This window comes from Ranitomeya imitator, chromosome 5 (assembly GCF_032444005.1).
Source record: "Ranitomeya imitator isolate aRanImi1 chromosome 5, aRanImi1.pri, whole genome shotgun sequence".
NCBI lineage: Eukaryota > Metazoa > Chordata > Amphibia > Anura > Dendrobatidae > Ranitomeya > Ranitomeya imitator.
The window spans coordinates 633,389,674-633,414,424 of record NC_091286.1 but is presented as its reverse complement, the minus strand read 5'-3'; positions in this window follow the sequence as shown (position 1 = coordinate 633,414,424).

Here is a 24,751-nt window from a genome sequence, read left to right as displayed (position 1 = left end):
AGTCGGATGTGACCTCACACTCGGTTCTGCTATCTCTAGATGGCAGGTTGCATGCTGTGTCCATGCAGCCTGTCATCCAGCAGAGCGGACCTGACATTGCAGTGCTTGACACGCTGTCATGTGCATGACAGCGCAGCAAACACCGCTTCTGAACGGCGGTGAAATCGTCCCCGCCGGTCAGAGAGCCGCAGTTCCCCCGCTGTCAGGAGCCAGCGGCACGACAGAAGTCAGAGAATTATTTCAGTCCCTCCCCTTCTTATGAAAAAATGGACCCTCTATGAAAATATGTCTACTACCATGGTGAGACCAAACCATTTTTTATCTTGAGCACTGGTATGCAAGAGCACTTTATACACATGGTTTTCTTTGTGTGCCTTTTTTGCCCATGATTTTAGTGTTGTATATAAAGTTATGTTTTAATAATAAGGGAGACTCTCCTAGCTATACTCAGTTATGTCATACCAATTCATCAGATTAAGAGAGCTGCTGTAAAAATACAGCAGGTGTATGGGCTGTACGGTCTGGGTCCAGGTGCACGCGCAGTCCTCATATTGAAGCTGGCCCAAGCAGGCCGTACACCTGATAAGCCCCCACAATGCACCGGACCGGAACTGATGTCCGGCTGCGCATCATACTATGAGGAGGAGGCGGGAATTTTAACATAGGGGGCGAGAAAAGAAGGAATGATGACGCCCAGTGGGGCGTGATAAGAGCAGCGAGGGGGAGAGATTGGAGACCCGGAGACTGCCCATCCCATTCTGCGCCGGAACCTGGAGCCTCATTATCAGAGGAATATGTCAGTTAATAAATTGTTTTTCTAAAGCTTTAGGCCGGCGTCACACTTGCGAGTTTTACGGACGTAAGAGCGCAGAAACTACGTCCGTAAAACTCGCAAAACATACGGCACAATTATTCTCTATGCCCCTGCTCCTATCTGCCGTATTTTACGGATCCGTATTATACGGCTTTTTACGGCCGTAGAAAATCGCATGCTGCGTTTGTCACCGTACTGCGCAAGAAATACGCCAATGAAAGTCTATGGAAGCCTGAAAAATACGGATCACACACGGACCAGCAGTGTGACTTGTGAGAAATACGCAGCGGTGTTAGCGAGAAAAGCCGGTAATTCATTGTGGTGTACAGTAAAATCACACTGACAGCTTACAGTAGAATAGGTAGAATAAATGTGTACACATAGAATAGGTATATATATGTATACTAGATTGTGGCCCGATTCTAACGCATCGGGTATTCTAGAATATGCATGTCCCCGTAGTATATGGACAATGATGATTCCAGAATTCGCGGCAGACTGTGCCCGTCGCTGATTGGTCGAGGCAACCTTTATGACATAATCGTCGCCATGGCAACCATTATAACATCTACGTCGATACTGTGCCCGTCGCTGATTGGTCGAGGCGAATTCGTGGCAGACTGTGCCCATCGCTGATTGGTCGAGGCAACCTTTATGACATCATCGTCACCATGCTGTGCCCGTTGCTGATTGGTCGAGGCCTGGCGCCTCAACCAATCAGAGACGCGGAATGTCTACGTCCTTTATGACATCATCGTTGCTGTGCCCGTCGCTGATTGGTCGAGGCAACCTTTATGACATCATCGTCGCCATGGCAACCATTATGACATCTACGTCGATACTGTGCCCGTCGCTGAATCAGAAACGTGGGATTTCTACGTCCTTTATGACATCATCGTCGCTGTGTCCGTTGCTGATTGGTCGAGGCCTGGCGGCCTCCACCAATCAGAGGCGCGGGATTTCCAGGACAGACAGACAGACAGACAGAAAGACAGACAGACAGACAGACAGACGGAAAAACCCTTAGACAGTGTCAGTGAGACACATATATATATATATATATATATATATATTAATACTAGATTGTGGCCCGATTCTAACGCATCGGGTATTCTAGAATATGCATGTCCCCGTAGTATATGGACAATGATGATTCTAGAATTCGCGGCAGACTGTGCCCGTCGCTGATTGGTCGTGGCAACCTTTATGACATCATCGTCGCCATGGCAACCATTATGACATCTACGTCGATACTGTGCCCGTTGCTGATCCCGACGCGGGATGTCTACGTCCTATATGACATCATCGTCACTGTGCCTGTCGCTGATTGGTCGAGGCCTGGCGGCCACGACCAATTAGAGACGCGGGATTTCCAGGACAGACAGACAGACGGAAAAACCCTTAGGCAATTATATATATAGATTTCTTCCAGCGCTAGACAGCTTTAAAGCCGGTAATTCAATTACCGGCTTTTTCTTTCTCCTTCCTAAACCCGACATGATTTGAGACATGGTTTACATACAGTAAACCATGTCTTCTCCCCCTTTTTTTGCATATTCCACACTACTAATGTTAGTAGTGTGTATATGCAAAATTTGGCCGTTCTATCTACTAAATTAAAGGGTTAAATGACGGAAAAAATAGGCGTGGGCTCCCGCGCAATTTTCTCCGCCAGAGTAGTAAAGCCAGTGACTGAGGGCAGATATTAATAGCCTGGAGAGGGTCCATGATTATTGGCCCCCCCTGGCTAAAAACACCTGCCCCCAGCCACCCCAGAAAAGGCACATCTGGAAGATGCACCTATTCTGGCACTTGGCCACTCTCTTCCCATTCCCGTGTAGCGGTGGGATATGGGGTAATGAAGGGTTAATGCCACCTTGCTATTGTAAGCTGACATTCAGCCAAATTAATAATGGAGAGGCGTCAATTATGACACCTATCCATTATTAATCCAATACTAGTAAAGGGTTAAAAAAATACACAAACACATTATTAAAAATTATTTTAATGAAATAAAAACAAAGGTTGTTGTAATATTTTATTCAATGCTCAATCCAATCACTGAAGACCCTCGTTCTGTAACAAAAAAACATAATAAACCAACAATATCCTTACCTTCCGCAGATCTGTAAAGTCCAACGATGTAAATCCATCTGAAGGGGTTAAAATATTTTGCAGCCACGAGCTTTGCTAATGCAATGTTGTTCGTGGCTGCAAAACCCCAGGGAATGAAGGTAAAGTAGGTCAATGACGGTGTCATAATTGACGCCTCTCCATTATTAATTTGGCTTAATGTCACCTTACAATAGCAAGGTGGCATTAACCCTTCATTACCCCATATCCCACCGCTACACGGGAATGGGAAGAGAGTGGCCAAGTGCCAGAATAGGCGCATCTTCCAGATGTGCCTTTTCTGGGGTGGCTGGGGGCAGGTGTTTTTAGCCAGGGGGGGCCAATAACCATGGACCCTCTCCAGGCTATTAATATCTGCCCTCAGTCACTGGCTTTACTACTCTGGCGGAGAAAATTGCGCGGGAGCCTACGCCAATTTTTTCCGCCATTTAACCCTTTAATTTAGTAGATAGAACCGCCAAATTTTGCATATACACACTACTAACATTAGTAGTGAGGAATATGCAAAAAAAATGGAGAGAAGACATGGTTTACTGTATGTAAACCATGTCACATATCATGTCGGGTTTAGGAAGGAGAGAGCAAAAGCCGGTAATTGAATTACCGGCTTTAAACCTATCTAGCGCTGTTTGAAGTTAAAATATATATACATATATGTGTCTAATGACATATATATATATAGACAGTATATAGATATATATAACACATGGATCCCTTGTATTGCCGTATGTCGGATTTGCAAGCCTGCGAGAAAACCACGCAGTACGGATGCCATACGGATTACATACGGAGGATGCCATGTGCAAAATACGCTGACACACCCTGCCTACGGAGGAGCTACGGACCACTATTTTGGGGACTTTTCAGCGTATTACGGCCGTAATATACGGACCGTATTGTTTTACGCTGTGTGTGACGCCGGCCTTATAGTGCAGTTTTAGATCAGAGGGGTTGTTGGGGATGAGCTAGCAAGGTGCAGGGCAGGTAGTGATGGCTACGTGCGGACATGTGCGGCACTTGCAGTTTTGCACTTGTGGTGAGACAAAAAAACACTGGTAACCGGATCGTGGCAAGTGCCACACATGTCCGCAAGCGCCATATTGAACGAATGAGGCCGAACACAGTGTTGCCGTAAGTGATCCTTTACGTGGCAGATGCTGGAAAACTGCTGGATCTGCCGCAAATGGCAAAAATTGCTGATGTCAAAGTAACCTAACTCACTGTCGACAGTATCTGCATTAGTCATACCAATGGGGGAGGCAGCACGAAAAGTGCCTAGGGCAGCATAAACTCTAAATACGGCCCTGGTGCCATGACACATTGGCAGAGCCCCTGAGGTGCCAGAACAGCAGAAACCCCCCATAAGTGACCTCATTTTACAAACTACACTCCAATGACTTCATCTAGTGGTGCAGTGATCATATTGACACCACATGTGCTTCACATAATTTTATACCATTGGGTGTTGAAGAAAGAATAACATAATTTTTACCACTAAAATGTTGCTTTAGCCCAAGTTTTGAATTTTTCTACAGGCTAGTAGGAAAAAAGTGACCTCAGTTTGTTGTAAAAAAATTCTATTGAGTGCACCAATACCATACATGTAATCAGGAAATACTTTTCAGGCAAAGCTCAGAAGGGAAGGGGCACCATATTATAGTGTAGATTTTATTGTTAGGGTTTGCTGGTGCCATGACCCACTGGGAGAGCACTTTAGGTGCCAGAACAGCAGAACCCCTATAAGTGACCATTTTACAAACAAATCCTTTCAATGAATTCATATAGGGGTGCAGTGATCATATTGACACCACTGTGTGTCACAGAATTTTATACCATTGGACAGAGAAGAAAAATTAATTACATTTTTACCACCAAAATGTTGTTTTAGCCCCGGATTTTACATTTTCACATGGGGAAATGGCACTAACATTTGTCCCACAATTTCTGCTGAATGTAGACATATCCCAAGTATGGCTGTACAGTACTAATTAGCCACATAGCGAGACTCGGGAGGGACCTAGCGCTATTTGCCTCCTGGAGCACAGATTTTCCTAGAATAGCTTGCAGACTCCATACACATAGCCCCTAAGTACTAGAAGAGCAGAATCCCCCCTCAAGTGACCCCATTTTGGAAATTATACTCCTTTGCGAATTTATCTACAGGTGTAGTAATGATTTTGTCTCCATGGGTGTTTTCCAGAAACAAGCAGCAGTGGATGTTGCTGAGTGAAAATTGCAAACTGCCATTGTAGTGCCCAGTATGTTGTAGTTACCAGTACATTGTAGTTCCCAGTACATTGTAGCACCCAGCATGTGCTTCTGGAGACATGAACCCATAAATTAGGCATTCTATCATCACTCCAGAAATGCATGTGAATGCTAAATGTGGTCCAGGCACACTATGGCTCAGAAGGGAGGGGAACATTTTGATTTGGGAGCACAGAATTTGCTGAATTTTTTTTTTTTGGGGGGGGGGTGGGGGATCGCTATTTTGCTTTTCTAGAGCCTTTGTATTACCAATGAAGTTGAAACCCCCTATATTTCCAATAACAGATGACGGACCTGAGTGCGGAGTTGATTTTTTTGTGGATTGATTTGAAGCTTTTATTAGGAATATTTTACATAACATTCGGGATAACATTTATCCTGCACTCTACGCTGAGCACTTACATCAGCTTTTCCATCTAAATCACCAAGTGACCAGATTCAGATGAAACCACTGAGGAATCCATTCACTATACTGTAATCAGGCAGCAGAGTTACTCTGGACTCCATCTGGCCTCTGTTCAGCTGTGTCCTTCTTTTCAGAAGTGCACAAAACTGTGGCTGACCACGCTTTTTTGCACAATTAAAAAGACAGACACTGCCGGATCACAGGCCAGACAACGTCCACAGTGACTCCATCTGCCTCTTAATAGGGAAACTTCCACTGAGCATTCCATCTGAATCATGTATTTTAGAGATTTACACCAGTGTAAGCGCTCAGCGCAGAGCACAGGATTCATGTAAGCCGAGCTTTACTGCCATCTTTGGAAGGCAGAATGAAGAAATCCACAACAGGTGAAGAATTTGTTTTTATTTATTATGCTGGTCCTGGTGTGGTATAAGTGATAAGACTTTTAATCTTTGGGTCAGTGTGATTACAGGGATACCAAATTTATATAGCTTATTTATGTCTGGATGCTGTTACAAACGCAAAAAGACTTTTTTTGTGCTTTTTAACATATTTTTACAGTTTGTTTAACTTTTTTTTACTTCTTTACTTAGTCCCTTTATGAGACTTTCACTTTTTTCTCTCTGATCAATTATAAAGCATAGCAATGCTTTATAAACTGTCAATTCTGCACTGACATACAAGCTTGATACACCATGCTCTGAGCATGGTGTAACAAGCTTACTAGTTCTTGTGACCAGGATGTTGTCATGATGAGATCAGGTCACCGTGGCAACAATTGCGCCCTCTTGTTGATGTCGCGGGCGCACTACTCAGAGAGTAGAGGGAGCCTCCTCCCTTCGCCTATCTTCAAAATACTGCAATCACTATCTATCGCAGCATTTAGCGGGGTAAACTGCAGGGAGCGGTGCGGGCACTGCTCTTGGCAGTGAATGCCGGGTGTCAGCTCTCATATCATGGAAATGGAGAAGTCCAAGGTCGTGAAGGGATTATCTGGACTGCAGACTTGCTACGTTCATAAGGAGTATGCATATTGATTCCAGAGAATCCTCATAGCGTTCAGTGTGTGCGTTATGAGGATTCACAATTTTCCAGTCACATAGAATGACTGCAGCTTAAGGTTTTAGACCAGACAACTCCTTTAACTGCTGTGACAAATGTATCACTTTTTTTTATACTTTCTTTATATTGGGCAGAATTTATAAATCCACCCTAATCTTTTTTTTTAATGTGAGTATCCATAGAAAAATAAATGATTGTTCCAGTTTTTAAACTGACCACTGAAAATCAAACAATAGACTGACACTTCGAGTAAGCCCTATAGCTTACTCGAAGTGTCAGTCTATTGTTTGATTTCCAGTGTCCTCAAGAGCCACCAATGGGTCATGTTTTCAAGATTTCCTTAGTAATGCCCAGGTGAGAACTCCATAATCTAGACAGGCATCAATTCCATCACCTGGGCCATACTAAGGAAATCCTAAAAACACGACCTGTTGGTGGCTCTTGAGGACCGAAGTTGGGGAACACTGCTATAGGGGCTGCGTAGGCAGCAGCTACATGTGCATGCTGCCTGTTGGGGCCCAAAACCCACTCTTCCACATTAACTAAAAGACAACAGTATTATTAGACACGTACTACATTGGGACCTATTACAGGTTTCCTATTGACTACCATGCTACCGGCATGTCTTTAGTCTGTTCTGCATAATTAGCTTTTGGTCAACAGCTCCTTGTAAAGACTACAAAAATGCACTAAAGAAAAGGGCCAATATCTCTATTTATCCTTATAGCCGAATGGAAAAAAAACTCAATACTTGGGGGAGCATTGAGAATAGAAGGAAGTTGAAAAAAAATGGCCAGTTGTGACATGGTCACAGGTCCTCTTTAAATTAATACTAACAGGATATACTACATTTAATAGAGATAAGATAGGTAGGAATATCGTGACTTATTTGTCCAATGAAAAAAATGCTTCCATCTTCACCTACCCCATACAACATAATTCAATTCAGGGTAACCTAATATTATTGTAATTTTTTTTTCATTATTATATTATTATTTATTATTATTATTATTATTATTATTATTAGCGCCTAACAAGCAGAGATAACCACCCATTGAATATTCTTCTTTTTGGAGGTTCTGATTGATTTGCTTTGGCGACATTGTGCGATTATATTTCATCCTCTGGACAAGCTATCCGGTTATGACTCACACAGATGACAGATGCTTACACTAAGAATTTTGACAGAGCTATCAATTAGTAAATGGGAAACATTTTTGTGCATTTTATGCCCGGGGGACAGTAATTGCAAACAAACTTGGATTATATACTATGCCATTGAAAAGTACCTTCAACTAAATAGTTAAAAATAGAAAAAAAATCGAGAGTCAAAAGAGTTCATAAGATTATAAAGGAGTTAGGAAACTTTTCAGTGGACTAATGTTTTTCTCAAATAGAAAGTCTATTATATCAGTGTAAAAGCAACAGGGGATCCATTAGCTGAGCTGTTTTCAGTTCTCAGCACTAAATGGAATGTAATATAAAATATCTGCATAGTGACCTGCACCTTGAGTCTTAGGATTGATTTGAGATTTTATAATGGTGCGGATTTCTCCAGGAAGTTTCAACTCTGTGAACGAATATGTGGCACCCCTGGGTCCTAGTTGTCACAGTGGCATTGCTTTCCTCACGGGGAGAGTGATATCACGCTTGGAAGCGAAGGAGGATCTTCTCTATCAGGTATACACATACATGCAACATGTTCACACTCCAGGCCAGAAGGGGGAGCTCTGATCCTGCTTATGGGTGGCCCCCTTTATATATTCTGGGGGGAAAGTTAGTCAGTTAGTGCCAGACAGCAGACTGGAACAGTCTGAGGCAGAAAGACATGAAAAGGGCCGTGCAGCCAGAGGTGCTGCAGCTCCAGGATTGAGAGAATACGGAGAGAAGAACAGTTTGTAGAGAGCGTGCAGGAGAGCGGAGTACAGGAGAGTGAGACCTGGGGAAGATAGCTGCCACCAAGAGCGCAGATACCGGTAGTCGGAAGACTGAGATTGTGTCGGACTCTAGGAGGCACAGCAGAAACCGGCAGGACAGCTGGACTACACATCACCTGTCCACCCTAATACCCTGGAGACACAGTGGCGCATAGAGCCTGGGTCATGATAGAGACCCTGTAAAAAGGCTTGAGCCACCTGTCATACGGAATTGTGTCCCACCTTTATGGAGGACAGAGAGAACTGTGAGGACCTTGACAGAAGCCATAGGCAGCAAGGGATTACATCACCACGCTAGTAAGAAGGCTTCTAACTACACCTGGTAAAGGGGACTCTGAATTCGCTTCCAAGCCAGCCGAACCCTGCCTGTACTTGTGATCTGGTGCCCTGGACTGTGGCTGCCTGAAGTCTTCAGTAAACCAGGTAGGGAGACTGCAAACTGCACCACCCATCATCTTCATCTACACACCAGGAGCCCTGAGGATCTACTTCACCGGTGAGAAGTTATACCATCTCAGCCGCCATAACATCACCCCAATGGACCTCTTTAAGCAGTGACCGAATATCACAGGTGGCATCACAAAACCACTTTATTTCACCACACCCCTTAAAGACTTTCCCTTTTACATGGGATCCCAGGGCCACAGACCCAGTCACCGCCACCGTGACACTTCCCTGGTGGGCATTCCAAATACGCATCAAATAATCTGGACTAATTGGTTGCTATGGGTTGCATACTGTAATTTTAAGAAAATATTCTTTAACGTACAAACAGCATAAATATTTACCTCTAACAGGTAATAGATAGAGGGTAGATATACATATATAGGTTAGTTAGCTAAATATATATCTGTGAGATATATAATTAGTGCCGTATATGTGTATGTAAGGAGGTTGGTGTCTCTGCTCCTTACCTGGAACCACTTAGTCAGACAGCTGGGTTGTCGGGGGGGGAAGACTTTCTGCTCTGGATGCTAGGGACCATGTGACGGATGGGGCAGGGAGGAAGAGACGGGGGTGTGGTCAGAAAAGTGCGGGAGAGCAGAGCGCGCGGGAGAGAGGGCACAGCTGCACAGAGAGAGGGCAGGCTGCAGCATCGCGCTCCCCATGACAGAGTGCTCCCCGTGAGGGCACTAAGGCTGGAGTGAGAGTGGGGACTTGGAAGCCTCCATAATCTGAGAAGACTCTTCCCCTGACAGTGACTCTAGTGCAGCCCTGGTGACCGCAGTGACAAGCAAAGATCCCTGAGTGTGATAAGTAACTGCCCAGTGTGTGTGTGACATTACTATAGAGAAGCTGCCAGGCTTACAGAGACTCCTGGGCAGTGACTGACCAGACTTTGCTGCTTCCCAGTTTCAGTTTCACTTTGAGAAGAACAGGCTGCAGAGACTTAACCCCTGAGTTTCCAGGAAACAGAGAAGAGACTTATATTCCCTGGTCTCCGCAGTATCAGTACAGAGACTGTGATTCTTGGTGAGCGACTTAACAGTGCGGAGCCCCTGATTCCTGGCTGTGCTATAAAAGCTAAAGACTGCATCTTGTGAGTACATGAAAGCGGACTCTGCTGGTGACTGTACCCACGCTGGAATAAGGACCCTCCAGTCAGGACCTCCCTGGACTGATAAGTCACAAGAACACTCGTTAACCCTTTTGTTCTCGCTTAACTGTTTACTGTTTGATTTATCTCTTTTAACCCCCTGTTTACTCCCTGCGAGGAGAATCATACTCCTGTTAATAAATTCCCCTCAACAGTTGGTCTGTCTTTTCCGTGGTGACATACGCAACCCTGCACTCTATTACATGTAGTTTACTGTACATGAATTAAAAAAAAGCAATGAAATGCTTCGTCCAGGGGTTTCATTGCGAAACGCGCGTCGGGTGTGGTGGGTCCCCGGGTTCTTCCTCATGGTAACTATACCTTTTACTAGTGCTATGTTTACATATGTGGTGTGCTAGCCGTTCATTTTAGTGTATTTATTCTGATGCATACATTGTGGATCGTTACTGTACACTATTACTTATATGGTACAACTTACCTTTATTAATTTCTTATTTAATTGCATATTCCACGTGTATCTATTTATATTTTATGTACAGCTGGACATCATTATCCACTTATTTATTTATTTGTCATTTTCATATTATTGCTGCTATGCACCTTTTTGAGGTTGTTCCTGAGTGAGTCCCACCATTGCTGCTGCACTGGTGGCTACTGCCCTGTTTTTACTCTATATTTGTGTTTACTTAATAAAATTTATATATTTTTGTCTTTACTCTTGGGTTCCTTTTGTGAAGGTTTGTTTTTGGTAGTTTTTGTACATGAATTAACCTAATAAATAAATGAATTTAAAATAAACAGCGTGGCATCTTCTTTATTTTTGATAATAAGCCAAGGTAAGGCAGACAGCTGCGGTCTTATATAATCAGGCTGGGAAGGCCCCTGGTTATTGGACCCTTTACAGCCTAAAAATATAAGCACGCAGCCACCCCAGAATTGGAGCAAAACATGAGATGCGTCAATTATGGCTCTTTGTCAGGCTCTTTCCAGTTGCCCTAGTGCAAGTCCTGAGGTTAGTAATGGAGAAGTGTCAATCAGGCCACCTCTACAGGCTAAAAAAAGGATAAAAACACCTTCATAAATGCACTTACAGCACAAGTGCTGTTTTTTAACTGCAGATTTTAAGGATCTAATGCAAGTCTATGAGGAAATTCAGAAGACTGAGCATTCCCGCAAAAGAAATTAACATACTGTGGCTCAGAAATCCACACCGCAGGTGCGCAGCATAAAAATGAAGCTTCATGAGTATGGGATTTCTATTAATCCCATCCTCTGTGCTTGTACAGTACAATGCAGCATTTTGACACAGCAAAAATGCGCTAGTATTATTGGTCTTGGGCACACAGCATAAAAAGAGGTATTCTCAAGTTCTTAAATTTCTTTAAATAGACAGTCCAAAACATGGACATTCTACAGGCTTCCCTAAATCCACAAATCTGGAAATCCAGGAAGAATCATTTCATGTGCGGGCACCCTTACTGAGCAGATATCTGGATGGGTAGAAGAGGTTCATTAACCCCTGATAAAAGAAACACCCAGCTACATTCAGGACACAACTGACCTATTGAATTATCTAGCAGCAATAGGTCCTTTACCAGAAAGAACCATCCTAGCCACCATGGATGTGAAATCTTTGTGCACTAATGTCCCACACCAGGATGTATTTAAAACCTGAATCAGGACTACCATCCAAGAAAAAAGAAAGGAGGTTCCAGCTTCTGGTAAAATGTTAAAATTAGTCCATCTTTATTGAATTAAAAGTCCCTATGCATTTTCTGTTGACAGGTGAAAGCACCTTTCTGTTATGACCCACCAACAGCACTAAAATCCAGCTCAGACAATACGCTAACAGCACAAAACCTCCAAGACATAGAAAGGTTAGCTCATGCCAGGTGTCCAGCTTTGAGAGACAAGAGTTGCAGGTCGCAGAGAAATGTCTCATGTCACTGACTCATGTATTCCTCCATCTCCACCTGGTCCGCATACAAAACTTCATCTTTAATTGTGAGCAGTGACTGTTTAAGTAAGCACAGAAGCGGGATTGTTGTGCTGATTAAGGTGTCATCATCACCAACTTTGTTTAGTCCTCAAAAACTTGGCGAACCTCACAAATGTCAGACATCTATGCCCCCTCTTCAGTTGTTATGTGAGGAGGCTGACCACAATATCGACTGGTATGTTGGAGCTGGTATTTAACAACTGACCTCTGCTGATCACAAAGCCAGGCCAGCATGTGCAGTGTGGAGTTCCAAATCGTGGTCACGTCGCAGAAAAGTCGGTGAGCTGGCACTTGCATGCACTGCTGCAGCACTGTCAGAGCGGTGGCAGCAGTAACTGACTAGTGGAAACGGTTGCTAATGCAGGGTACCTTGACAAGTAGCTCTAGCAAATCTGGGTAGGTTTTCAGAAACTGCTTAACCACTAAGCTGAGGACATGGGCCACGCATGGTACGGGCTTGAGCTTGCCAAGCTTCACAGCAGCCACCAGCTTATGGGCATTACCACACATGACCATGCCTGGTTGTAGGTTCAGCGGCAAATGCCATAGATCTGTCTGGTTTGTTATTCTTCTCAACAACTCTGCGGTGGTGTGCGGTTTGTCTCCTAGACAAATTAGCTTTAGCAGAGTCTGATTTGCTTTACCAAGGCAGTGCTGCAGAGCTTCCAGCTTCCAACTGATGTTGATAAGAAATCGGAGATGGAGGATGAGGAGAAGCAGGGGGAGTGCATAAACTGGTGTAAGAGGTGGAGGAAACCCTTACAGGAGCAATTCCAGCAATCCTCGGCAATGGTAGCACATGTGCCATGCCACGGTCAGTCTCGACCCTGGCCTCCACAATGTTCATTGTGCTGTCATGAAAATGTAGTGTCCATGGCCACAAGCACTTGTCCACAAGTTGGTCCAGTGAACCATCCAAATAACTGTGTTGGTAAGGGCACAGTTGATGTTCCTGGACACGTGCTGGTGCAAGGCAGAGACGTCACACCGGGACAAATAGTGGCGGCTGGGGATCGAGTACTAAGGGGTGACTGCCATCATGAGTCAGAAGAAATCCTCCATTTCCACAAGCCTAAATGGGTCTGGGGGTGGGTGGCTGGGAACTTTCTTTTTCATTACAAGTCCTGGGATAAAGACAGCTGAATGCTGTGCTGGGACAAGTTTATGGAAGTGCCTGATGATGCCTCAAAATGTCCAAGGACAGGTGCAGGGCAGGAGTCATGTGCAACAGTGTCATGGAAAGGGGATTGGCAAGCACCTAGCACATGGGAAGAGGCAGTAGTGTCACCCGATGGCACCAATCATGGACCCAGGTGTTCGGCCCACCAAATCGAGTGCTTAGATGAATAAACCTGAACATGCCGGTGGTGGTTAGGCTCTTAGTGGTCAGGTCCCTGCTCATCTTGGCATGGCAAAGGTTGCAAGTGACCATTTTTTTGTCTCAGAACTCTCTTTAAAACCCAGACTGTGGAACACCTAACTCTTTGATGGAGAAATTCATGAGTGTCGGTGCTCCGTGGAACAGTTGCCCACTTTCTCGCTCTGGTCACCCCACTGCATTTTGCTGCCTTTTTTGTGCTGCCGATTCCTTCCTATCAGCGCTGCTGACCTCGCTCTGCATGCCAGTTTCCCAGATTGAGTCTGGGACTTAGTCATCCACCACCTTGTCTTCCACCGCTGTACCCTGGACCTGCTGACTTGGTGACTTAACAACAACATGACTTATTGGCATGTTTCTCATCATCATCTTCCTCCTTAGACAAAATTTACCGTTATTCACCATCATCTTCTTGTGACCGTGGCTGTTTTGTTCATCATTAAGCTAAATATCCTCTTGTCCATCTTGAAACATGCAAGGCGAGAGGCCACAATCAAGAAACTATTATGTAAATAACTCCTCAGAGTGTCCTAGTGTGGGATCACTGTTCGTGGGATCACTGTTCTCCTGGGAATCGACTTGGTGGAAGCAAGGAGGATCAGGGTGAGGATTACGTAATCCAAACTCTTGGCTGGTGAGACTGGACCATGGGGAAGACTGGATGGTGCTGGCAAGCATGCTGAAATCACAATTTGCTATTCAACCAACCACCTATTAGCACTGGCCTGGCTACAGAAGTGCTGTCTTGTGGCTCCCTGTAAAGTGGAACAGCAAGTGATGTGTCGTGGATGGGCGTGCTCCAGAGACACGTGCAGTCACACCTGCCCCGCGTAAGTGATGTCTGAATGCATCATCATCAGTACTCCTACTTCTCCATCCCTTACCACGTGCCTTATGCATTTTCTGTTTGCTAGGTGTCTGGAAACCAAGTTTCCTTGATTAATTGAAAATACATTTTTTAATATAAAAAATTGGTCATGTGCAGCAGGCAAAGCAATTTTTTTTTAAAACCACTGTAATTTCACACAAAGAATGTTAAACTATATGGATGACAATCCAGTCAATGTTTTTACAAAAACATATTGGTTACCTCCAGGAGGCAAAGCATTTTTTTGGAGTTTAAAACCACCATCATTTAATACAAAGCAGGTTAAACTGTATGTATGACAATCCAGTCAATTTTTTCACCTCCAGCAGGCAAAGCAATTTTTTTTAGTTTATAATCCCCGTAATTTAACACAAACCAGGTTAAACTGTATGGATGATAATACAGTCAATACTTTCACAAAGAAAAAATGTAATCATCTGCAGCAGCTATGTATTTAGCAACGGACTGCAAAACCATAGGTTGTGCCTAGAGGCTGTATTCCGCCACTCTCCCTGTTCCAGCACCGGTCTCTGGGCTAAATGCAGGATGTATTGCATAGAAACAGCAAAGTGCAAGGTTAGCCCTTAGAAGGACTTTTAGTATGGCGGTTCAGCAACAGTATGACCACTAGAGGACTATGAGTCCTGAAACTGTGCACACAGGCCTGGACAACAACACTGCCCCCCACAATCAGAACTGTCCCTCAGCTGTGTAATGGCAACAGTCCTTTTATAATTTCTGATGAAGTAATGCAGACAGCCAATCACAGTAATGCCACTACTAAAATGGCCACAGCATTACAGTGATTGGAAAGCAATCCCCGCATGTTTAGTGGCTGTGTAATAGGCGCCAAACCTGCAGGGCAGGAAATCGAGCATTACATCAGAGAACTAGAAAATGCTTGTTGAGTGCCGAGCACCCAGATACTCTGGTGATATTTGAGTACCACCGAGCAAGTTCGCTCGTCGATACTTTTGACACATTCAGAGCAAGAATGAATTAGTCGCACGGATTTATGTCTTTTTACATCAAGTAAAGAATGTGTTCCTCAGACCATTTGTGGACATCACAACCCTGGACCAGACCTCAATCAGAGGACAGTAAAACTTTCACACTATGAACACCTCCAATATTTACTGTCATGACTGTTTCTACCCCTACCACATTGGTACTTCTTTTTCATGGCACTTGTAATATTTCCTGCATTATTCCTGTGTCCTGTTGTGTATAAATATGTGACTCTTCAGATTTTGTGTTATACTATGTCTGAGGAAGAGACCTCAGTAGTCTTGAAAGCTTGCTATTTGTTACCATCCTTTCAGTTAGTCAAGAAAATGTATCAACCACTGAAGACTCTCAAATTTTAATATTTAAATAGTTAACATAACAATAAGAACGTTTGCAGTTAACTTGGCTTTTCTATCTGCTGTCATTCTCCTGCAATGCAGCTTTTATCTTTGTCACGATTTGTCACGATTCACACCGTGACCGTCACCCCTACGTCACGGATCGGGGTGACTTTAGGCCAACAGACGGCTATCACATGTGCAGGGGGGCTTATCTTAGTTATCCCTCCACTGCTAACAATGTGATGAAACAACACACACAAGGCTATTGACCTCTTAGTTTACAGCAGGGGCTTATTTTAGGTATCCCACTGCTCTTCACTATACCACAAACTGCAGGGATTTATGTATATGCCGCTTACAGTTCCACTTAACCCTTGCAGCTCTCTGGCGCCCCCTTACTCTCAGGTCAGATTAGGTACTGCACCCTGGGTAATTAGTCGCCAGACAGGCTGCCTGCTATGTACTGGCTATTGGGCATGCTGCAGCGACGCGATAAATTACTCCCACTCAGGCAGGAACAATAATTATTAATGCCGCAGTCGCTACAACATCACCCAAAAGCCTGCACGGTATTGCTGCCACCAGCTCCGGTTAAACGGGTCCGAAGCTAACCCAACACAGTAGCGTAATTCACTTCAGGAGACTTAGGGTATGTTTTAGAGCATGAAGAAAGAACTAGTATTAAATAATATACCCCACAAAATTTAGGCAGTGCTTTATCAAAATATTTTACAAAGATGTTACAAATGAGACAATTGCAAATATGTGCAAGGTAATTATAACATAAAGGGGATTAAAGGAGAAAAGATAACACTCACATGTTCTCAGTTAATTGCCGGCAACCAGGCTAGTGGAGCTCCAAAACGTCCCAGTGTGTTATGATTAGGCAATTCAGTACCACAGTGAACATAGAGGTCAGAGCACACACAGTGATCTGACAATAATCCAAAAACATAGAACGAGCTCTGAGACGTGGGAACTCTGTTGACCGCAATCCCTGATCCTCACCAACAACACTAGAGGCAGCCGTGGATTGCGCCTAACGCTACCTATGCAACTCGGCACAGCCTGAGAAACTAACTAGCCTGAAGATAGAAAATAAGCCTACCTTGCCTCAGAGAAATACCCCAAAGGAAAAGGCAGCCCCCCACATATAATGACTGTGAGTTAAGATGAAAAGACAAACGTAGAGATGAAATAGATTTAGCAAAGTGAGGCCCGACTTTGCTAAATCTATACGTAGAAGGACGTAGATCTGGGTATTTATTATGATGGAATATGATGATGGAATATAGGCTGAACTGGATGGACAAATGTCTTTTTTCGGCCTTACTAACTATGTTACTATGTTACTATGTTACTATGACTTTCTGAACAGAGCGAGGATAGGAAAGGTAACTTTGCGGTCAACACAAAACCCTAAAAACCACGCAAAGGGGGCAAAAAGACCCTCCGTACCGAACTAACGGCACGGAGGTACACCCTCTGCGTCCCAGAGCTTCCAGCAAACAAATAGATAAGCTGGACAGAAGAAAAGCAAACAAAATAGCAAAGGAAAACTTAGCTATGCAGAGCAGCAGGCCACAGGAACGATCCAGGAGGAAAACAAGTCCAATACTGGAACATTGACAGGAAGCCAGGATAAAAGCACTAGGTGGAGTTAAGTAGGAAAAAACAAAATCCCGCTCACCATACCGACATTCCCAAGAGCTCGGAGCACGGAACCGCTGTGTCAGGGCGTAGACGAACAAGAAAGAGAAGGAGATCCAGCTCAACGAAATAGTGAAAAATCCATAGTTTATTTCACTTAAAATATAGTGAAAGGACAAAACATCAGCATACAAAAAAATATTTTAAAACCAAGGTCAACGCGTTTCCGGTGACTAAGCACCCTTAATCATGATTAATCATGATTAAGGGTGCTTAGTCACCGGAAACGCGTTGACCTTGGTTTTAAAATATTTTTTTGTATGCTGATGTTTTGTCCTTTCACTATATTTTAAGTGAAATAAACTATGGAGTTAAGTAGAGCAGCACCTAACGACCTCACCACATCACCTGAGGGAGGAAACTCAGAAGCCGCAGTACCACTTCCCTCCACCAACAGAAGCTCACAGAGAGAATCAGCCGAAGTACCAGTTGTGACCACAGGAGGGAGCTCTGCCACAGAATTCACAACAGTACCCCCCCCTTGAGGAGGGGTCACCGAACCCTCACCAGAGCCCCCAGGCCGACCAGGATGAGCCACATGAAAGGCACGAACAAGATCGGGAGCATGGACATCAGAGGGAAAGACCCAGGAATTATCTTCCTGAGCATAACCCTTCCACTTAACCAGATACTGGAGTTTCCGTCTTGAAACACGAGAATCCAAAATCTTCTCCACAATATACTCCAACTCCCCCTCCACCAAAACCGGGGCAGGAGGGTCAACAGATGGAACCATAGGTGCCACGTATCTCCGTAACAATGACCTATGGAATACGTTATGTATGGAAAAAGAATCTGGAAGGGTCAGACGAAAAGACACAGGATTAAGAACCTCAGAAATCCTATACGGACCAATGAAACGAGGTTTAAACTTGGGAGAGGAAACCTTCATAGGAATATGACGAGAAGATAACCAAACCAGATCCCCAACACGAAGTCGGGGACCCACACAGCGTCTGCGATTAGCAAAACGTTGAGCCTTCTCCTGGGACAAGGTCAAATTGTCCACTACCTGAGTCCAAATCTGCTGCAACCTGTCCACCACAGTATCCACACCAGGACAGTCCGAAGACTCAACCTGTCCTGACGAGAAACGAGGATGGAACCCAGAGTTGCAGAAAAATGGCGAAACCAAGGTAGCAGAGCTGGCCCGATTATTAAGGGCGAACTCAGCCAAAGGCAAAAAGGACACCCAGTCATCCTGATCAGCAGAAACAAAACATCTCAGATATGTTTCCAAGGTCTGATTGGTTCGTTCGGTCTGGCCATTAGTCTGAGGATGGAAAGCCGAGGAAAAAGACAAGTCAATGCCCATCCTACCACAAAAAGCTCGCCAAAACCTCGAAACAAACTGGGAACCTCTGTCAGAAACTATATTCTCTGGAATGCCATGTAAACGAACCACATGCTGGAAGAACAATGGCACCAAATCAGAGGAGGAAGGCAATTTAGACAAGGGTACCAAATGGACCATCTTAGAAAAGCGATCACAGACCACCCAAATGACTGACATCTTTTGAGAAACGGGAAGATCTGAAATAAAATCCATAGAGATATGTGTCCAAGGCCTCTTCGGGACTGGCAAGGGCAAAAGCAACCCACTGGCACGAGAACAGCAGGGCTTAGCCCGAGCACAAATCCCACAGGACTGCACAAAAGTACGCACATCCCGCGACAGAGATGGCCACCAAAAGGATCTAGCCACTAACTCTCTGGTACCAAAGATTCCAGGATGACCAGCCAAGACCGAACAATGAACCTCAGAGATAACTTTATTAGTCCACCTATCGGGGACTAACAGTTTCTCCGCTGGACAACGATCAGGTTTATTAGCCTGAAATTTTTTCAGCACTCGCCGCAAATCAGGGGAGATGGCAGACACAATTACTCCTTCCTTGAGGATACCCGCCGGCTCAGACAAACCCGGAGAGTCGGGCACAAAACTCCTAGACAGAGCAATCGCCTTCACATTTTTAGAGCCCGGAAGGTACGAAATCACAAAGTCAAAACGGGCAAAAAACAGCGACCAACGAGCCTGTCTAGGATTCAACCGCTTGGCAGACTCGAGATGAGTCAAGTTCTTATGATCAGTCAATACCACCACGCGATGCTTAGCTCCTTCAAGCCAATGACACCACTCCTCGAATGCCCACTTCATGGCCAGCAACTCTCGGTTGCCCACATCATAATTTCGCTCAGCAGGCGAAAACTTCCTGGAAAAGAAGGCGCACGGTTTCATCACTGAGCAATCAGAACCTCTCTGCGACAAAACAGCCCCTGCTCCAATCTCAGAAGCATCAACCTCGACCTGGAACGGAAGTGAAACATCTGGTTGACACAACACAGGGGCAGAAGAAAAACGACGCTTCAACTCTTGAAAAGCTTCCACAGCAGCAGAAGACCAATTGACCACATCAGCACCCTTCTTGGTCAAATCGGTCAATGGTTTAGCAATACTAGAAAAATTGCAGATGAAGCGACGATAAAAATTAGCAAAGCCCAGGAACTTTTGCAGACTTTTCAGAGATGTCGGCTGAGTCCAATCATGGATGGCTTGGACCTTAACAGGATCCATCTCGATAGTAGAAGGGGAAAAGATGAACCCCAAAAATGAAACCTTCTGCACACCAAAGAGACACTTTGATCCCTTCACAAACAAAGAATTAGCACGCAGGACCTGAAAAACCGTTCTGACCTGCTTCACATGAGACTCCCAATCATCCGAGAAGATCAAAATGTCATCCAAGTACACAATCAGGAATTTATCCAGGTACTCTCGGAAGATGTCATGCATAAAGGACTGAAACACTGATGGGGCATTGGCAAGTCCGAATGGCATTACTAGATACTCAAAATGACCCTCGGGCGTATTAAATGCAGTTTTCCATTCATCGCCTCGCTTAATTCGCACAAGATTATACGCACCACGAAGATCTATCTTGGTGAACCAACTAGCCCCCTTAATCCGAGCAAATAAATCAGATAACAATGGCAAGGGGTACTGAAATTTAACCGTGATCTTATTTAGAAGGCGGTAATCTATACAAGGTCTCAGCGAACCATCCTTCTTGGCTACAAAAAAGAACCCTGCTCCTAATGGCGACGATGACGAGCGAATATGCCCCTTCTCCAGGGATTCCTTCACATAACTGCGCATAGCGGCGTGCTCAGGCACGGATAAATTAAACAGTCGACCTTTTGGGAATTTACTACCAGGAATCAAATTGATAGCACAATCACAATCCCTATCGGAGGTAGGGCATCGGACTTGGGCTCATCAAATACATCCCGGTAATCAGACAAGAACTCTGGAACCTCAGAAGGGGTGGATGACGAAATTGACAGAAATGGAACATCACCATGTACCCCCTGACAACCCCAGCTGGACACCGACATGGATTTCCAATCTAATACTGGATTATGGGCTTGTAGCCATGGCAACCCCAACACGACCACATCATGCAGATTATGCAACACCAGAAAGCGAATAACCTCCTGATGTGCAGGAGCCATGCACATGGTCAGCTGGGTCCAGTATTGAGGCTTATTCTTGGCCAAAGGCGTGGCATCAATTCCTCTCAATGGAATAGGACACTGCAAGGGCTCTAAGAGAAACCCACAACGCTTAGCATACTCCAAGTTCATCAAATTCAGGGCAGCGCCTGAATCCACAAATGCCATGACAGAATACGATGACAAAGAGCAGATCAAGGTAACGGACAGAAGAAATTTTGACTGTACCGTACCAATGGTGGCAGACCTAGCGAACCGCTTAGTGCACTTAGGACAATCAGAGATAGCATGAGTGGAATCACCACAGTAGAAACACAGCCCATTCAGACGTCTGTGTTCTTGCCGTTTAACTCTGGTCAAAGTCCTATCGCACTGCATAGGCTCAGGTTTAAGCTCAGGTAATACCGCCAAATGGTGCACAGATTTACGCTCACGCAAGCGTCGACCGATCTGAATGGCCAAAGACATAGACTCATTCAAACCAGCAGGCATAGGAAATCCCACCATGACATCCTTAAGGGCTTAAGAGAGACCCTTTCTGAACATAGCTGCCAGCGCAAATTCATTCCATTGAGTGAGCACGGACCACTTTCTAAATTTCTGACAATATACCTCTATCTCATCCTGACCCTGACAAAGAGCCAGCAAATTTTTCTCTGCCTGATCCACTGAATTAGGTTCATCGTACAGCAATCCGAGCGCCAGGAAAAACGCATCGATATTACTCAATGCAGGATCTCCTGGCGCAAGAGAAAATGCCCAGTCCTGAGGGTCGCCGCGCAAAAAAGAAATAACAATCAAAACCTGTTGAACTGGATCACCAGAGGAGCGAGGTTTCAAGGCCAGAAATAATTTACAATTATTTTTGAAACTCAGAAACTTAGTTCTATCTCCAAAAAACAAATCAGGAATAGGAATTCTTGGTTCCAACATAGCTTTCTGATCAATAGTGTCTTGAATCTTTTGTACTCTTGCCGAGAGCTGATCAACACATGAAGACAGACTTCTAATGTCCATTGCTACACCTGTGTCCTGAACCACCCAAATGTCTAGGGGAAAAAAAAGGCAAAACACAGTGCAGAGGAAAAAAAAATGGTCTCAGAACTTCTTTTTTCCCTCTATTGAGAATCATTAGTTCTTTGGGCTTCCTGTACTGTTATGATTAGGCAATTCAGTACCACAGTGAACATAGAGGTCAGAGCACACACAGTGATCTGACAATAACCCAAAATCATAGAACGAGCTCTGAGACGTGGGAACTCTGCAGACAGCAATCCCTAATCCTCTCCAAACAACACTAGAGGCAGCCGTGGATTGCGCCTAACTCTGCCTATGCAACTCGGCACAGCCTGAGAAACTAACTAGCCTGAAGATAGAAAATAAGCCTACCTTGCCTCAGAGAAATACCCCAAAGGAAAAGGCAGCCCCCCACATATAATGACTGTGAGTTAAGATGAAAAGACAAACGTAGAGATGAAATAGATTCAGCAAAGTGAGGCCCGACTTTCTTAACAGATCGAGGATAGAAAAGGTAACTTTGCGGTCTACACAAAACCCTATAGAAAACCACGCAAAGGGGGCAAAAAGACCCTCCGTACCGAACTAACGGCACGGAGGTACACCCTTTGCGTCCCAGAGCTTCCAGCAACAAATTAGACAAGCTGGACAGAAAAAATAGCAAACAAATAGCAAAGAAGAACTTAGCTATGCAGAGCAGCAGGCCACAGGAATGATCCAGGGAAAAGCAAGTCCAAAACTGGAACATTGACAGGAAGCCAGGATCAAAGCATTAGTTGGAGTTAAGTAGAGAAGCACCTAACGACCTCACCAGATCACCTGAGGGATGAAACTCAGAAGCCGCAGTACCACTTCCCTCCACCAACAGAAGCTCACAGAGAGAATCAGCCGAAGTACCACTTGTGACCACAGGAGGGAGCTCTGCCACAGAATTCACAACAGTCACCGCTCTGCTTTCCGGCTGACCGGCGCTGACAGTGCAGAGGAAAGCAGAGCGCCGGAGGACAGACAGCTGAAGGTAAGTATGTAGTGTTTGTTTTTTTAACGTTTACGCTGGTAACCAGGGTAAACATCGGGTTACTAAGCGCAGCCCTGCGCTTAGTAACCTGATGTTTACCCTGGTTACCGGGGACCTCGGGATCGTTGGTCGCTGGAGAGCTGTCTGTGTGACAGCTCTCCAGCGACCAAACAGCGACGCTGCAGCGATCGGCATCGTTGTCGGTATCGCTGCAGCATCGCTGAGTGTGAAGGTACCTTAAGGGTAGGGGCAGACAGCTGTAGATTCTCTCATCCAAAAGAATTTGGCAGATTATGCAAATGACACTTAATAATAATAATAATAATTTTTGACTCAGAGTTTGATGGTATTGTGAGCTCGAGTGTTCTGTTTCTCTCCTATGTGATGCACACAGTGTCCCTCATTCACGCTCCTCCACAAGCGCACTTTTGTCTGCCCTGCCGAAGCCAGAGCAAAGTACTGTAGTGCGCTTGCGCCAGCTTTACTTCCAGGGCATCAAAGCTCTTTGAGCTATTCGGGCGCATGCGCATTACAGTACTTTTTCTGGCTCTCGGTGATTTGGGACACTGTGTTGATGACAAAGGATGGGTCATCCACATGAAGCAGCGAAGTAGGACAGTGATTGACGCAAGAGAGGAGGCGCCAGATCAAGACCAGAAGAAGGTCTTTTATTTCATCTGCAGACCGGATTGGGAACTTTTTTATTGCATTCAAGTATGCGGTAAAAGAGGCCTTAATGGTGGTGGGTGCACTTTAAAGCTGATTTTAGTGATTGTGAAGTTTTTCTTCTGCTTAATTCAATGACCAGAGACGGACTACACCTCAACAAACCTGGGAAACACACATTCGCCAGAAGACTCGCTACACTCATCAGGAGGGCGTTAAACTAGAAGAAGAGGGGACGGGAAGAAAAACATTAGACTCGAACAAAGACGACCCAGGAAAACATACTCAGAAGGGAGGTAAGAACATTTCTAAAACAATCCACAGTGAGGAGATTGGAACAAAACAAAATCCTCTAAACTGCATGCTCGCAAACGCCAGAAGCCTGACAAACAAGATGGAAGAACTAGAAGCAGAAATATCTACAGGTAACTTTGACATAGTGGGAATAACCGAGACATGGTTAGATGAAAGCTATGACTGGGCAGTTAACTTACAGGGTTACAGTCTGTTTAGAAAGGATCATAAAAATCGGAGAGGAGGAGGGGTTTGTCTCTATGTAAAGTCTTGTCTAAAGTCCACTTTAAGGGAGGATATTAGCGAAGGGAATGAGGATGTCGAGTCCATATGGGTTGAAATTCATGGAGGGAAAAATGGTAACAAAATTCTCATTGGGGTCTGTTACAAACCCCCAAATATAACAGAAAGCATGGAAAGTCTACTTCTAAAGCAGATAGATGAAGCTGCAACCCATAATGAGGTCCTGGTTATTAGACCTAATACTATCTAATAGACCTGACAGAATAACAAATCTGCAGGTGGTTGGGCATTTAGGAAATAGCGACCACAATATTGTGCAGTTTCACCTGTCTTTCACTAGGGGGACTTGTCAGGGAGTCACAAAAACATTGAACTTTAGGAAGGCAAAGTTTGAACAGCTTAGAGATGCCCTTAATCTGGTAGACTGGGACAATATCCTCAGAAATGAGAATACAGATAATAAATGGGAAATGTTTAAGAACATCCTAAATAGGCAGTGTAAGCGGTTTATACCTTGT